General features: G+C 30.7%; 1 protein-coding gene and 1 long non-coding RNA gene across 12 annotated transcripts in view; one reads left to right on the top strand and one right to left on the bottom strand.

Moving 5' to 3' along the window:
- Ppn (proteoglycan-like sulfated glycoprotein papilin) overlaps window positions 1-17,746 on the top strand; it is a 160,911-nt gene that overhangs the window by 40,235 nt on the left and 102,930 nt on the right. The gene's annotated exons all lie outside the window — the stretch shown is intronic.
- LOC143195672 (uncharacterized) overlaps window positions 1-17,746 on the bottom strand; it is a 61,851-nt gene that overhangs the window by 42,203 nt on the left and 1,902 nt on the right. The gene's annotated exons all lie outside the window — the stretch shown is intronic.

Below are 17,746 nucleotides of genomic sequence, written 5' to 3'. Positions count from 1 at the left end.
AACCAACTTCATTATCATTAATTGTTGATAATTCAGGTAGTTTATGATAATGATCCTTTCAATCAAAGAGAAAAAAAAAAGAATATTTAAGTTCCTTAAGTAAAGTAAAACAAGTAAAAGAAGCACCCTCTTCATAATCAGACAGCTGTGAAATAACTAATCAATCAGAAGCTACATTTTTCACTCTTAATTAATGAAATGAAATCCAAGTATCGAGCTTCTCTTGATACCCAATCTTATGTAAATGGTTCAAAACTATTTTATGATTAGCGTTTCGTCCTGTAGGTGATGGCACGAGATAGAATATGGTTAGAAATATTTCATAAACTTTAACATCTCATTATTTGAATCATAACATTGACGTTCACTTAAGCACTCAGAAATATGGACACCATACAATTTTATAACATCACTACATAGTATAAAACAAAGTCGCCTTTTCTGTCCCTATATCCCTATGTGCGCTTAAATCTTTAAAACTACGCAACGGATTTTGATGCGGTTTTTTTCAATAGATAGAGGATTCAAGAGGAAGGTTTATATGTATAATACATGCATAATATACTAAGGCAACATTGCTAATTTTAGAGGTTTCTAACGTGATGTCGTAAATTAACCTATTTTTTAGGCTTATTTAGCAATTAGCAAAAACGCTGCCTAACCCTACGAGTTAGATCAAATTAATGTACTACAGTATTGTACACCATAAAAAGGTCTACAAAAAAGTCCGCGATGGTATATGTTTATCTTTTAGGGATAACCCACATTAACCATTTTTATTGTTTACTTTTTACGTGAGAAAATGGCTTATTTATGAAGCTATTTTAAGCAATACGGCATTAATCCTTATCGAATTAAGTACCTTAAATACAGTGTGCAATTAATATAGATCAATATGGTTCCTTACAGCATGTAAATTAAACAAATATTTTCGGAGATATTACAAATTTAAAATTTGCGTTTAAAAATGTGTAATGTAATAAAAATTGTATGAATTTAGATATTCCAAAGATAGCAGGAAATCTTCATAGTAAGTATAGGGGAAGAGGAATTGTTTTACTCCAAATTTAATGCGTGCAGGCCAAGGGCAGTAATGAATGAACCAAAAATACTGGATCGATTTTAATCATGTTTTCATTGAGTGACATAGGCATATATATTTTATGCCCGTGCAAAGTCGGAGCGGGCCGCTATGTTTTTATACACAACGTTCATATTTTTCTGTAGTGTATTTAATTTAGTATCAGAATTGCACCCGTGCGAAGCCGGGGCGGGTCGCTAGTTAAATATAACTTTAGCTTTCAAATGCGCTATAGTATGGCTTGAATAACTTCTACTAGCGATATGAAGCTTCAAAACAATCTATTTGACATCTACAGACTATTATTACTTTCTTTCCCGCTTTTATATATTGTAAACTGATATAGATTTTTTTAAATTTTCAGGTAAGCCCTACTAAGTACAAAGAGAGAAAGAATGCTGTGTAACATCGTAGCGGAAACCATGAAATTTTATTAGTTAAAATCAAAAGGTAAAATTATCATAACTGGAAAAAACAAATAGTAGTAAAATGAGGGTGTAGGCCCATATAAAAATAAATTATCAGTATCTCTTTAAGTGTCCATTATCATCATCACTAAAGACAATCATCAGTGCTTTATATTTATAATTCTTAGCCAACGGTAATAAAACATGCATTCGATAAACATCACCAAACGATTGCTTGATTTTAGTGAAAGTTCATTCAAAGCTGTCTGCTAAGCTGTCATTAATTTCCAAAATTTAATTAATCCGTATATGCCCTACAAATAAGTATTTCTTATAATAACTATTATATGTAGTATATGTATAACATGTAGAAAATATTTTCATTTCATCTAAATCTTAATCTAAAGCAAGCACACTGGTGTGCAATAATATTCTTCGAAGTACTTAACACAAACCTGTTGCCTCATTTGGTGTCAATTTTTCATTGCTTTGTTCATTTTGAACCAACTCTTTCATTACTTTATTGCATTTACTTTTGTTGTTATAAATTGTCGCTAATTATTTCGTAGTTCACTTTGTTCCGCATTTTTTTGCTGAATTGTGCATGATATATGGTTTTTTCTTAAAGATATCTCACTGTTAGGAATCACGTACCATACCTCCTCCATACCGTGATATGAAAATCATAATCAGTCAAATCACAATTGTTATTGAATGTATATCTAATTTTGCGTGTAATTTCGATTGCTCTCAACTATTTTTCAATTGCAAATCTGTAAAACATTCGAACGATATCTACGCCTAATGACCAAGAGAAAAGGATTAAAAAATAACTCTAAATTTAAAATCGTAGACTGACAACAAGAGTATCTCGCGGTTTTCCTCGACCGCTAACGACCAAACCGCTGGGCCTTCGAAAGGTAGTCCGGACTCGTTAGGGCCCGAACACAATGTAACTCGGCCTATGGTCGAAGAATCGAAGAATTTCACACAGTAGATGCCAGACGAGAAAACTTAAGGGTTATAAAGTGGACGTAACGTTTTACGACCGTCTGGGGTGTTAGATTATCACCTGATTCGTTGGTATTTGATTCTGTTTTAGATAGTACCGAGTCAAGATTTGTTCAGCGTTAAGGTGTCAGCGTTATGATATAGTTAAGTGGAAGTGGGTTTACTAATACTAAGGGGACAGCTTCCGTTAGGATATATATATTTAGAAATTTTTTTCACCTTTATTATAATTATTTAGTTTATGGATCCCATCATCTTCTTTTAAAGAACAATAGTTTTCTAAAAATAATTTTCCGAGGTGTAAGAGAAATCAGAAGGCAGAGGACACTATTTCTAACAAATAATCTAACTTATTACGACAATTCACATTTTAATTCGCTGATTTTTAGGGATTATTTTTAAGTTGTTTTGTTACATATTCTTTACAAATTATTCAATCCAATTAGCTTAAGAAATCGTTACAATAGTCATTGTAATTGTCGTTAATTATTTTACTTCATAGGTGGCCACCAACAAAATTATCTTGCAGTCTAATCGATCAATTACACACAGATCTTTTTGAAATCAAAATGTATTTTTCCTTCTTAAAATGTGCATTGACCTGTTGAAATTAAATAGCTTGTACACAAAGAATTAACAAGATGTTTTTAAACCAGATCTAATTGAAATTTTTCTTATATTCTATTTTATTTATGTTTATATTGTAGATATTTTATTACATCTTAAACTAGATATGATGCCAAGTTAATAGTAACACTTATACAAGTTCATATGGTTCGGTTTGCTTCAATCTTCTGATTTAATGCATGTTGTCCAGTTGGTTGATGACCAACTGGTGGTTGGTGTTTTTCATCCAAAATTCAACAAAATTTCAACAGCCGTTTATTTCTGCTTTATAATTTAGATCCATCGGTTTCCAAAAACTGAAAAAAATATTTTGAGGATGTGCTTTTAAGTCTTTTGGAGAGGTCTGAAGCTCTCAGAATTAATCTTTTAAAACTATTCAAACAAACGAAATGTCATATTGAATGGGATAAAATAATTTATATACAGAAAATAATTATAATATACAATTTTATTTCAAAAAGTCTTACTATTTTTCTGTCGCAGTATGTTATGCTAGCTTTCCAGTTTACTTAATATAAAACGCTATTTAATAAGTAAGTAGCTAAATAGTAGCTAATTTTACGTTATCTCTGTAATGATAAAGAAATTGGAATTCGTTGAACCTTTTGAAAACATATTTAATGCTTGCCACCAACAGCTACAATTTTACATAACTTTAGTACTAGATATATTAATAGTGCAGTATAGACAAAACAATAAACTAAAATTCAATGAGTCATTTCAATTCTAAAACAATATAAGAGGGAAGTCATGTAAGCCGTTAAGTCATCATGGCAGTTAAAAAATAAAAGCGTATATGGACGGACATATGTAAAACCACCAAATAAAATAAATAAACAATCGAACATGGATGTGGAACTAATAAAAATCGAGTCGATATCTTTAATTAGACAAGTGTTTATAATTTTTCACACTTGCTTTTACTGGCAGCTAATTGAATGTGCCTGACTGTCTTCTCCGACTCTCTCTGTCGTTATATCTCCCTCTCTATCTACAAAACACATTCTTAATATTAAATTAAAACAACATTATTTAAGTAATATTTTTATTAATATAAACAAGAACGTAAAAGAAACTTGAATGCATTATAGTAATTAATATAGAAATTAATCTTTACTGTTGTTTACAGCTGAAATGAATATTTATTATTTATATCTGATGGTAATGTGACCAATTAATGACGAATTTGCTCATATGTGCTGCTAGACATGTTGGATAAGACTTACAATAATTCCTTTCCACCCCTACTATATATTTATCATCATATTATTTATCATTTAGGATTTGCTGAAATTTATGATTTACTTAATTTAGACTATAAACTTTTCAAAACAATTTAATATTATACTAACTGTTGATATTAACAAACGTTGGTCAACGGACAATTATTATTTCCTGTTTATTCTCTCATTTACAGACTTTAAATGTTTATTATGGACATTTAGGCGCTTTAAACTTCTTTCACTTTAAAAGTATATTTTCTCATTAATATATTCAGAAAAATAGGTGCAAATTATATTAATCAAAATTCGTTCATTGATTAATATTTATTGATGCTGGAATAACTAAATAAACTGAAAAATTGATAGTAGCTGTTATTTATTCACATATTATCTATTTTTTATATATATTTATTTATACAGAAATATATAAACTTAATTTTAAGTAATCGTTGACTGAAAATGAATGATCTAAAATATATGATAAACATGTTAATTATTTCGTTTATTAATTCGTATTAATTTTGGACAAAAGGCAAATTTTTCATAGTGTCATAATTAACTATGAATGAGAAGTGTATATCATATGTATATCATCATATCATATCACATCGTATACTAAATACAACTGCCAATACAAAGAATGTGAATTATTTTAACTAATTGTTATATATATATATATATATATATATATATATATATATATATATATATATATATATATATATATATATAGTTGTTTACAATTATATAATTGTATAGATAATAATTGTAATTGTATAATAAGTTTATGTAAACTAAATTTATTATTTAAAAAAACACTGTGAGTTATTTCCAACGCCCAATTATTAGACGAATAATCAGAGCATTAAATCGTACGGTAAAAATTTAGTTGCATAACATTTGATGATAAAAACTAGATAATTTGTTCATTAAACCATTTATTGTCGAATAATTCACGAGGTCAATGTGCTTCGACCAGTACTGCTCGGGTCTTATGGCAACATTTGTTGTGGAACAATGATAGCCGTTTCAAATATATAACAAATAAGGATTCCAATTATCGTGGATTTATACTGAAGTGATAAAACTAGTATTAATATAGTTAATTTTTGAGGTTAATGGACTTGCCATATGAATTACCAGGCACGAGTGTAACCATTCATTATGAAATAATACTGAGGAAGCTTTAAAATGTATAGGATATGGACAAAATAACAGGAACACCTGACATATTACACCACAATATTTATTTATTAGTAATCTGGTCCATTTACTGTTCAAACACGATGTAAATGTAGAGTATCTGAATAGTTTGCAACAGACTGTTTGTCCCATTATTGTACCAAAACATCTGCCATTTCCTTCGGTGATGTCGGAGATAGACATCTACTCCTCACTGTCTGCTCCGAAAACTCCCCATAACGGTTAAATTATCTTGAAGTCTGACGACTGTACTAGTCAGGGGATGTTTGATAATATTTTGGCGCTCCTTAAATGAAAATTGAACCTTTTTAGTTGTTTGTATGAGCACGTTATCATGCTAGTCACAGGAGGACCAGCTAAACAGGGGGCGTAACTGTATAAATTTAAGGTTTTTATTATTTAATTAATACACTGTTACTAGTCGTTTCCATCTAACCTACAATTTGTCTTTATGCTAACTTAAATCCAGGTATATAACTAGGAAGACCCATCGGCCCTAACTCAGTGTCTCGTGAAATAATGTTTACACATGTCACTGCTGAACTTTTTAATATATGCACCTCACTACACAACACTACACAAGATCAGATGGTTTGATTCTTTTGAGTCTGTGTCCTGTTCTGGTGGTATCCAAAAGTTATATTTCAAAAAGCAATATTTCAATATTCGTATGAATGGAGTCTTTCCTCATGCCCCCTTGCAATTCTCTTGACTTCTTGACTGACTGTAGATATCTGAAGGTCTCGATGAAGGTAATCAGTCCTATAGTATTTGGGTGCACCCACAATACCTCTCAGGACTTTGTTCTAAAAAATTTGTATTTTATTTATGTTACTCTTTGAAGAACATCCCCATAATTGAACTACGTATTTCCATATAGGTTTAAATATTTGATTATATAATAGCAATTTATTATGTATTGATAATTGTGATTTTCTTCCAATTAGCCAGTACATTTTCCTATATTTCAATTCCAGTCCTTTTCTTTTCTTCTTTATATGTTCCTTCCAGCGAAGTTTTGCATCGAGATTCATTCCGAGATATTTAGCGTTGTTGCTATATGGAATGATAGTGTTATTTAATGTTATTGGTGCTTGTACGGTCTGTTTATAGGTGAACTGCACATGTACAGATTTATTTTCATTGATTCTTATTTTCCAAGCTTGTGTCCAATTATTTATATTCCCACAGTTATAATTGCAGTATCATCAGCAAATGTAGCCATTGTGATATTTTCCATTTGTGGTATATCACAAGTGTAAAGTAGATAAAGCATTGGTCCCAGTACACTTCCTTGTGGTACACCTGCTTTAGCTTCTTTTCTTGTAGAGTAAGCTTCTTCTTGTTTGACTTTAAATATTCTGGTTGTAATGTATGATTTTAATAGTTCGGTGTGTTGTTTTGGTAGCATTTTCTGTAGTTTATGAACAAGGCCTTCATGCCAAACCCTATCGAAGGCTTGTGCTACATCTAAGAATATAACATCATATATAACATCTGTTATTCTGTGGACTTGATCAATTGTTGAGTGCTTGTTAATAAACCCAAACTGATGTGTTGATATTAGGTTTTTTCTCTCTATGATCGGTTTTATTCTTTTCAACGGAATTTTTCAAAAACCTTAGATATTACTGGCAGCAGTGATATAGGTCTATAGGATTTTATTTCGTTTGGTGACTTCCCAGATTTTGGGATCATTATAATTTCCGCCATCTTCCAAATGTCTGGAACATGTTTTAATCTAAATGCTGTATTGATCAAGTTGGTGAGTTTTATAATGCCCTTTCTTGGTAGTTTTTGCGGTAATTCTCCTGTTATTAAATCGTATCCTGGTGATTTCCTGGGGTTAATGTCAGTTTTAATAACTTTGGTTAACTCTTTCGGCGTGACTACTTCAATCATCGAATTTTCAGCTTCTATGTCCGACAAATTATGTTCAATATTAGTTTCGTTTGGTTTGAAAGTTTTTTCTAGATATTCAGCAAATGCGATATTCAGCTTTTTGGCGATTGTCACGTGCCCAATTCCCACATAGGCCTCTTATAGGTGGAAGATTTAAGGTGTAAATAGAAAATGTTTTGCTTTGATTGGTGACTACCCCATGCCGACACATTTATTGGCCAATAATATTCAAATAAAAATCAAATTTAATATTTAAAATGAATTTATTAAAATAATCCTATACAAATATAAATGAAAATATATAAATAAATGTAAATAATAAGATATATACTTATATAAAATATATAAACAAACATAAGTGCACAAATATTCAATATAGAATCGTCCTTCAATCCTTTAAAATTCTTGCATCTTGGCTTTCTCCAGCTATTGCTCAACAAAATTCAGCAAAACTTCAGCTATAAAGAGAATGAAATCGTTACTAAAATTATATCATGATAAAAGTAAGTGTCCAATTTTTCAGTTAGTGCAATTTTTGCTACTATTTTTGATGAACAAACCCCAGTTGACTACTGAACTAACCATCTAGCTTTTGGTTGACGTATTGTACATTTACTAACCTAAAACGAATGGATGGTTCATTACAACCAATTGTGAATACAAATTATAATTACCTTTAATATTACTTCTAGTATCATTGTATATTATTTCTCCCATATCCTTTGCAACTTTTGTCTTCTTTGCTACTTGTTATAATCTTAAAAATCTGCAGCTATATCGGGGTGAAATTTTTACATATGTTAACTTCTATTTGATGTCCTTGATAATGTTTTGTTACAAATTTGGCGGTTAAAATTCCCACAATAAACAAAATTGATGCTATTTGAATATTTTAACTTAATAAAACTTAACCTTACATTCCGTACTTTTGTTCTTCCTTATTTTAAAACCATTGTAAGTTACAACACTAAAAATAACATAACAATTTTATCATTATTATTATAAACTTGTCAATCCATCGCAAAATCTAAATATTCTAGATTATCAATGGTAAATTTTAAATTGGCCGATTATGCACTGTAAGTATTCGTTAATTCAAGCATTTCCTTCCGTTCACAGTATTCTCTGGAATGATAGACAGGAACACAGGAAATTTGGAATTGATTGAGAATACCTAACAGTATGGAATCGGTAAAAATGTTTGTATGCTGTCACCTACATGCAACAGGATGTACTATATTGCATATTGTTGATACTATTTTGTCTATCCACTATATATATTGAACAAAAACAATTTTACGATCTTCGCCGTGGTTCTGCTGAATAATACTGGCATGGATCAATGCGCTATACCGTTTATAATCACTAATATATCGAAGCCTATAAACAAATCGATTGTTCCACTCACAAGTTTATAGTCCGTAACGCGACACATACTTACGGGAAATCTATAGAGACCCTAAAACAATATCCCGTTGAAATATTTCTATTCTATTGTAATTCCGGGCAGATATCATCACAGAGCCATTAAAACGTCATCGTTATTTAAATCTAGAGTCGGGCTATCGCCGACACATTTCAACGCATGTCACTCTTAATTTAAACTCGGAATTACCACCTTCACACCTAAACAACGACGATCTCATTCCGGGCCCTAACCTTTCAAAGATGCTGATAAAGCGTATGTGTACGGGACCGATATCCAAATCGACTCTGGGAGGGTGTCTGCTGGTAGGATGACCACCCAACAGCATCGTCCTCGTCACGAAGACCACACATAAAGACGTATCTGGTCCTATTTTCTTTGTTTTTCGATTGTTTTTGTGGTTCTCATGCCATCTCGGCTGGAATAACTGGCGTTTTTCGGGACCTAATGAAAGGTTTTTAACCGCAAACTGCCCGAGTCGTTGTTTCAGAACGTACGACACGAAATTAGACGAAAAATCATGTAAAATAACTCAATTTAAAATGATTGTTTTTGTGAAAAACATTACTTAACTTACAGCACTTGGAAAAAGTTAAATCTATATGTATTTATATAAACAAAAAACAAAGAGAATTGAAACAACTTACAATTTACATATTTTTTTCTTATTTAAGCTTAAAATTATACCCTAAATGTTCTCATTATCTTTTATGGCTTTGAAAGGATTGTACACTGAAAGATAAATTTACGTAAGTTACACATAACCTCTGGGAATAGTAGTAGAATAGATGTCTCGATAGACACTGAAATAGCAACCCATTTTACTACATTTTATTCCAAAAAGCAAAAAATGATTTCAATATATTTGTACAAATTAACACCAAGAACCTGCAAAAATATGAAACGTATTATTATTAATATTAGTGATCACCCAATTGTCGAAATTTGACCGTAATTCAATAAATTAATTATCAAGTTGTAGAATAGAATCTACTGTGTAATAAACAGAGTTGGCAACATCGCCTATTTGTACAAAAGTTTTTTATCAAAGAGTGTGATTTCTCATACCATGTAGAGACAATTAAAATATATTTAAGAACATATGCGTCATATTTTGTTAGATTAGGTATACATTAAAACTTATCTATAATCTATATTATAAAATATTTTCATAATTCATTTATACTCTCATATATAATGTATTTGTCCGTATTGTGTGTTCAGAATTTCTTTTATTTATCTTATAAGTCCTTTGTTCGTTTGAAACCGTTATATTATAATAATCTGGCATCCTGCGCCTGCAACTTGTTGATCTATAAATTTGTCATTTTCAGCTTTTATCAATTTCTCTTCCGGTATTCCACAATCACTTCTACTCTTAATGTAAAACACCACATTAACGTATTTACTTCCTACCACGTTTCATCGGTACTCTATGAAATTACTGTAGGAAACTTAAAATTTGAAATTGTTGCCAACGAAGTTTACAGAAAAATCTTAATATCTATGCCTCAAAATCATTTCTATTAGTATCAGTTCTTCAGCAAGATTACTTTTTTCTCTTCTGTCCACGTTCTTCTGATATCAATTCATCAAATCTCTCTAGATTCAAATTGGATTTCTTAATACTTATATTATGAACCTATAAAAGATGCTTACTGAGATCTAAATGACTGAGAGAAATCTCCCCTCGTAGAAAGAGAGAATTTAATTTTCCTAATTCTCCAATTCTATTAACCGTATGATGAAATGTTTGCATATGAAAGTACCCTTCGGTAAAGTGGACACAATAATTTATTGTCCAGTTCTTGAATGCTCTAGGCAAGAGTGTAAAATTCGACAAGGAAAATGATCCCAGTCACGCCAGAAACCAGGCTGGGTAAGACCGGATGTCTTCTAGGATGATCTCACAAGGGGGACAAAATTTTACTTTATACTTAGCGTATTAATTTATAAATTCTAAACTATCAACGTTTTCACTATTACTATTACATAAATATTGAAGTAATACCATATATACATTTTAGCATAAAATAACAAGAAGATTTAACTATGTTTTCCATGTAAGTTTAAATGTTATGTGCACAAAAATCGTATTCTTTGAAGTTTTGTTAAAACCAGTGTTAACTAGCTAATAATAAACACAAAAAATTGTATTTAAGCACGTATTCTTAGAACAGTCAAACGGCACTGTTCAAGTATAATTAACTGGCAATTAAAAAAGCGTTTACAAAATACGTAACTGTATATTCCCCATGAAATGGCATTGAAATCAACTGAAATTCTGACGAATAAAATATTTGTACAGTTCCGATTACAATTCGAACTGCCCCGTTATTGGGAACGATAATGGGTATCAAAAAAAAGCTTTGAATTTGTTAGCGAGACCGCACATTATTTTAATTATAATAGGAAAGGGTATTTTTAGTATTGGCAAGTGTAGGAAAAATATTGATGTTCCCGATTCTGATAAAAGTGAAATTTTATTCTCAGTGCTCTTATTCACATTGTAATTTGTTAACGCTTAGATTTTGTATTTGACGTCAAAATTGAACACCTGATAAGAACTCTAGTAAATCCAAGAATAGAATTCCAAAATGTATAAAAAAACTCCAAAAATATAGGCTTTATTTTTAAAGATTTTTAGTATAATCAGTGATTTTTAAAACATTTATCTGTAGGTTTTGAAGCATCGTGTAATAACCTTGACAAATTTACCATTTTCATATTATGTACTATTATTCTGGTATTATATATAATTGAATGGTATACCTGGACTTACTTTTGCAATATAGGATTAGTTGGTAGTTCCAATCTTCATCTATTATTGACTCCTCCTCAAATAGATTTATAGTAACGATATCCTATAGGTTCCTGTAACTTTTTACCTTTATATAACATCCCAAATGGTTTTGGTTCTCTAAAGTCATCTTGGGAAATTCGTATTGTCAAGAAGCTGGCGATATTGAAATGATGAAAACGTCTCTGTTCATTAAATGTGACAAATTTTTTGAAGGTCTGGTTAATGGTGTTCATTTCCAAATCTCCATGACGATGAAATACCAAGGGGCGTTAACAGTACTTTAGTTAACAGTTCAATACTAGTATGAAACCGCTGAACTATGTCCAAATTTATATATGTCCATATAGGTTTAAGGCAGTGTTCATTCAGAAGTGTATTAATAAAACTCACCAAATGAATTAATGAAACATTCTGATTAAAACATGTTCTATATGTTTGGAAATTGGCTGAAATTCTTATGATTGGGAAACCTGGAAAACCACCACATGAAGTAAAATCTTATTAACAAATTTCAGTGTCACCAGAAATATCCAAACTATTTGTAAAAATCTTGTTAAAAGAGTTAAAAACCAATTATAGATGAAATACATCTAATACCTACATACCAGTTTAGTTTTATGAACAAACATTCTGACAAGGTATATATAGTCTGTTCAAAGTTATTTTGTAAATACGTCATTTAAATTTGTGCCGTTAAAACGTCGCAATGTTGCCGCATCATCTCTGGGTTTTAGTACAGTTTGGTTTTGATATACAATAAAATTCTAATCTAAATAAAATAGTTGATCAAAAATGTTATCAACTATAATTTATTTTAACATTATAGTACATCTAGAAACTACAGTTAATTATAGCCATAATAGTTTATAGGTTAGAGTTATAACTTCCTACCAGTATTGCTTTCAAGAATTTTGCATATGTCTGACAACCGGACGACTTTGACAGGCTCATTCGTTTACGTGTTCCAACTAATCAGACATCATTGTGTCTCTTTTTAACTAGAATAAAATGAGAAGGACAATATTGTTTGATTCTAAAACTAATTTATAAATTGCGGCAGGCAATACATTAAATATCTTGATGATGTATATTCAAAAAAACTTTGAATAGACCATAGAATCACAGATGTTATTGAAAAAACCTATTAAGCTCTCGTATAAGAGCTCATATATAAACTCCATAAAATATTACCGAAACAACATACTGAGGTTTCGAATTTAAATTAGATTAGAGTTAAAAACGTTTACTCAACAATAAAAGACAACAATACAACAAAAACAGGTGTACCACAAGGTCCTATACTTTGCCTACTCTGTACATATGATATAGCACAAATGCAAAATGTTACTATGGCTATATTTTCTGATAGCTTGGGATGAATCTTGATGCAAAACGTCGTTGGAAAATACATCAAAAAGAACAAAAAAGAACTCTAATAAAATATAAAATAAAATGTATTGGTTATTGGGTGAAAATCACAGTTATCAGTACATTATAAGTTGATGCTGTACAAGCAAATAGTGTACAAGCTGTGGAGTATCAGTTATGTTCTGCAAGAAAAAGATAATACAAGTATTTCAGAATAAAGTCCTAAGGAGCATTGTAGAGGAACAATTAATTATAGAGAGACCTTCGGATTCTAACTGTCCCGGAGGAAATTAAGAGATTACCAACAAGACTGAGGAAAGACTCTATGTTAACACTGCAGTGCTGTAACTCTTGGAAAACACTGAACTAGGACGCAGACTCAAGAAAACCATAACGCGTGATATTGTGTAGTTATATAGTGAAGGTGTAGTACCCTAAAACACTGAAACATTTTATCTTATTAGGTAATAATAAGGACAACTGGGTCTTTCTAGATAAGTCCTTAGTTTTAATCCACTGTAGAGATAAATTGTTATTCGGCAAAGATTAGTAATATTATATTAATATAATATATTAACAAAAAAAATGAGCACAGCTTCTTTGCCCATGTTATGGGTTCTAACAATGATATGTTGATATCTTTTGATTTGTAGAATTAATATGGACACATGTAGTCCCATTCATTGAATTAATAGATTCAACTACTAATTTTGGTTATTATTCGACAAATACAATACATCTATTTTTAATATTCCTTCTATGTTATAATAGAACCATAAAAATATTACAATATTTCCATCCAATCTTCCATATTTTTTTGCTACCCAATATATTTAATCCCCCCTGTGGGAATGAAAGAATTTGTAAATTAGCAAATAAATTCCTGAAGACCTATAATTTTTTGTCGGCGGTTTTGTTCAGTCAAAGAGTCTGTCGGCTTTCGCCCCAAGGACTACCATAACCTGTCGGTCACTGCCTTAAAGGTTTCAAAATGAAACGCCTCGAACGCCGATGGTCCATCCACGTATACTGAAAAGGTAAAAATATTAGGCCAGTGCAAAAGTAATACGCGGATATTCATAACTAAATAAAATTAAAAATATTACCGATTTTGTATCGAGCAGTATAACATTTGCTTTGGTGCTAAATCCAGTTTAAGCTAAATCAGTTGAAGAACCTTATAAGCTTCTCCCAGGGTTGGGCAATATTTGAACTACTTGCAGTTAAAATACGTAATTGAAATACAAAAATGTATTTGGTATTCGTAATTCAATTACTTCATAAAAATGTAATTTTTAATGGGTATTTCAAATCCCTGGCGCTGAGGTATTTGTAGTTAGTATTTCCAATACTGTTGGCTTCAAAATACATCTGAACATAATTACACTCCATATCCATGGAATAAAGAAACTTAGAAGCCCATCTCCTATGTTAAAATTGGTTCTAAGTTACGCTCGGAATCCCCGTGTGAGGGCGCTTACGCATGACAGTTAGTTACGGCGGGAAATTTAAAAATGTTTAGCGGGAATTTTAAAAATTTGGCCGGGAAATTTAAAAATGTATAGTAAAAATTTTAGCGGGAAATTAAAATTATTAAAATAATTTTACTGGGAAAATAAAAAAATAAATATATTTAAATATATTTTATTGAGATATTACAATTATATTAATTTGCCTTGACCATAAAGACATAAGTAATCTACTGATATTATCTTCTCTCTAATATTTAAAACAAACCTAAAACAAACACTAAAATAAGATAATATAACTATAAATGGTTCTGTTGTATTATTTTTTAGAATCAACTAAATTAACAACCTACCTAAATTGAGGTACATTTTATCAAATATGACAACTGCAGTTCGGTCTATACAGTCAAGTTTCTGAACTAACGACCACAATTAGATGTTATTACTCCAGCAGCAAAAAGGAACCTTCTTCTAAAAGGCAAGCGGAATATCTTTGATGACAGTTTATATCCTCTGCCACTGCATTTCAATAAAGATACAGCCTTTAGTTTTTCATCCAACCTGAAACGAAACTGATGGGACAGGCTGAGTAATCTGTAAATGAACATAAACATTTCAAGTTAGAAACTCCACTCTCAATGCAATAAATTATTATTATTTAACAAAATACTTACTATTTAAATTACAAGTAGGAAATACATCTTGTTTCAGCCATGGCTTTCCACATTTTGGTCTATAGTTTTCATCTTTAAAATGAATACAAACTTTCCTGGACCTACATAGGAGATCATAAGAGACCCCCTTAATGTTTTCTTTTTATTACACTAATAAATTAAAATACACAGAATAATCTAAAGTAATTGTTAAATATATATATAAAAACACATACCGAAAAACTTGACGCAAATAAACAATACAAATTATGTCACCTAAAATGGCCGTTAACTCCTTAGGTAAGAATTATTAATACCGAGGCCGAACGAGAGAGAAACACACATATAGCTATTGCATTTTTCATGTACAAATGGCCGCGTAATGGGGGATTCCGAAAAGCTTAAACTTTTTTTTATTACTCTTCGTGAGTCCACAATCTGCCCTATTGGCAATAAGTATTTCTTATGTCTATATTATATATACATGGCATGTAGAAAATCACTTCATTAAGCAATCTTCTGTATAAAATATTATCTTAATTAATTGGTCTTATTCTAAAGTCTACATATGTCCAGTAATCAGATCAGGTGGTGTTAAACGTTTTAGTCTACGCACATCACTATCACGTCGCATATTTAACTGATTAGCGAGACATTGGGATGCACTGACACTCTTTCGAAGTACTTCACACAAATACGATGAATTACACTCGTTATAGGTTCTAGAGGAATGAAAGCTTAAACGTGGGACCCGATTTTTCCATATAACTTTCACTTCTAAATTTCTTTATTCTATGTCCATATCTAAAATGGCGACAGCTGAATGTGTCAACCTTTGAAGTTGGCGACACTGCAACTGTACTTTATGTCAAATTGTCAAATTTCATTTTTATACTTAAAAGGTTATTTTCTCGAAACTTTTGAGTACTAATTAAGTTGAGTACGATGGATAATTAAATTCACTTCGCCTGCGCGTCTATGATGCTGGATGACAGCTGACAAGTGAATGCTGTGATATATTCACTAATTTTAACTGGAGGAAAATACCACACTGAACAATAGCGTTCGCGATAATGTTTAGGTAACTTTAACTGTTAAGGTAATTTTTTGAAGATTTGATAACTCATCAGTCTTTCTTAATGTATTTTTAATGAAAGCTGCATTTGCATAAATACTAATTTGATAATTCACTTAAAATATGACTTAAACTAAATGGAGCCATATGCTCATTATGCTACCACCCTAGTTACAAATTGTATTGATTGCCAGAAAGCATCACAACAGATGAGTAGCAAAAAATTCAAAATCTTTCAATTCATGCCCTAGAGGCAAATTACAAAAGAACATGAAATAATGCTGTTGCTAATAATAATACAGTTGTTGCAGTATCAGTAAAGATCATGGTGAAGACAGTGATCAACAATTGACATCAAAAATGGAGTTATAGTTTCAAAACGATGAAAACAATAATCTTACTATCCTTGAACGCTATCAAGATATATAAAATGTGTTAATAATATATAACAATGCAAATTTTTGCTCATCAGGACCTGTGGAAATATTGTTTTCTCTAGCAGGTTTTATTTATTCCCCAAAAGGCTGTGTATCTGATAATACATTTAAAAATCTAATATTCATAAAAGGAAAGTCTTCTTTTACTGATAAATAGGCTGGGGTCGATTAGTTCTATTTTAAATAAAATTAGTACAATTGCTGTATTTCATATTTTACACATACATACATACGTACATTTATACATACATATAAGAGAATATTTTGTAATCTGTATTTTAATTAAAGCAAATCATGTATCTTAGAGTGGATAGTTCCTATGTTATATGTAGACTAGATAAACACTATTCAGTAAAAGATGAGACTCTGAGTCTATCTCAAAGAAAGAATCTCAAATCGTTCAAAATTGACAAAATTAGATTAAACGCTGCTATAACATCAACAGCCAAGCTCTATGTTCTCCGTTCCGAACATAATGGCTACATATTGCAAAATGTTTCTATTATTATTCCAAACACACAATCAGAAATTAGTGTAATGGGCAGAATATTAAAAAAATTGGTAAAATTTATGTTAAAAAAGACCTACTATCCATCTAATCAAATAGATCTTGAAAGAGGATTTTGATCTAGGATTAGAATGTTCTATTTTTAAATGTTAAAAACGTAGGTTACTTTCTCACGTATCTATTAATACACTCTTTCTTAATGTATTGTCAATGAAAGCTGTATTTGCATAAACACAAAATTAAGTTGTACATAGGTACATGATATCACCTAATAATCGCGATAAATAGTCACATAGGAGAATACCAATGAATTAATGAGACTAGCGTCAACAATTATGGTTAGCGACAATTAATACGACACGTCGAATGTTTGACTAAAAGGTATGGATGTTTTTTTAATGTGCTAATTGATGCAAAACAGGAGATGCACCATACAGTGATGTAATGTGTGACCATGTTATTATATTTTTTGTAAATTTCAAACGAATATCGTTTAACGGAAACTGCTAAATAGGTCTCAAGGTTGAAAATAGTTAATAATATATTATTTCCT

Source organism: Rhynchophorus ferrugineus, unplaced genomic scaffold, assembly GCF_030347505.1.
Source record: "Rhynchophorus ferrugineus isolate W39M unplaced genomic scaffold, kcgeb_rfMv2 rfM4, whole genome shotgun sequence".
Taxonomy (NCBI): Eukaryota; Metazoa; Arthropoda; class Insecta; order Coleoptera; family Curculionidae; genus Rhynchophorus; species Rhynchophorus ferrugineus.
This window is presented reverse-complemented; position numbering and strand designations above follow the sequence as displayed.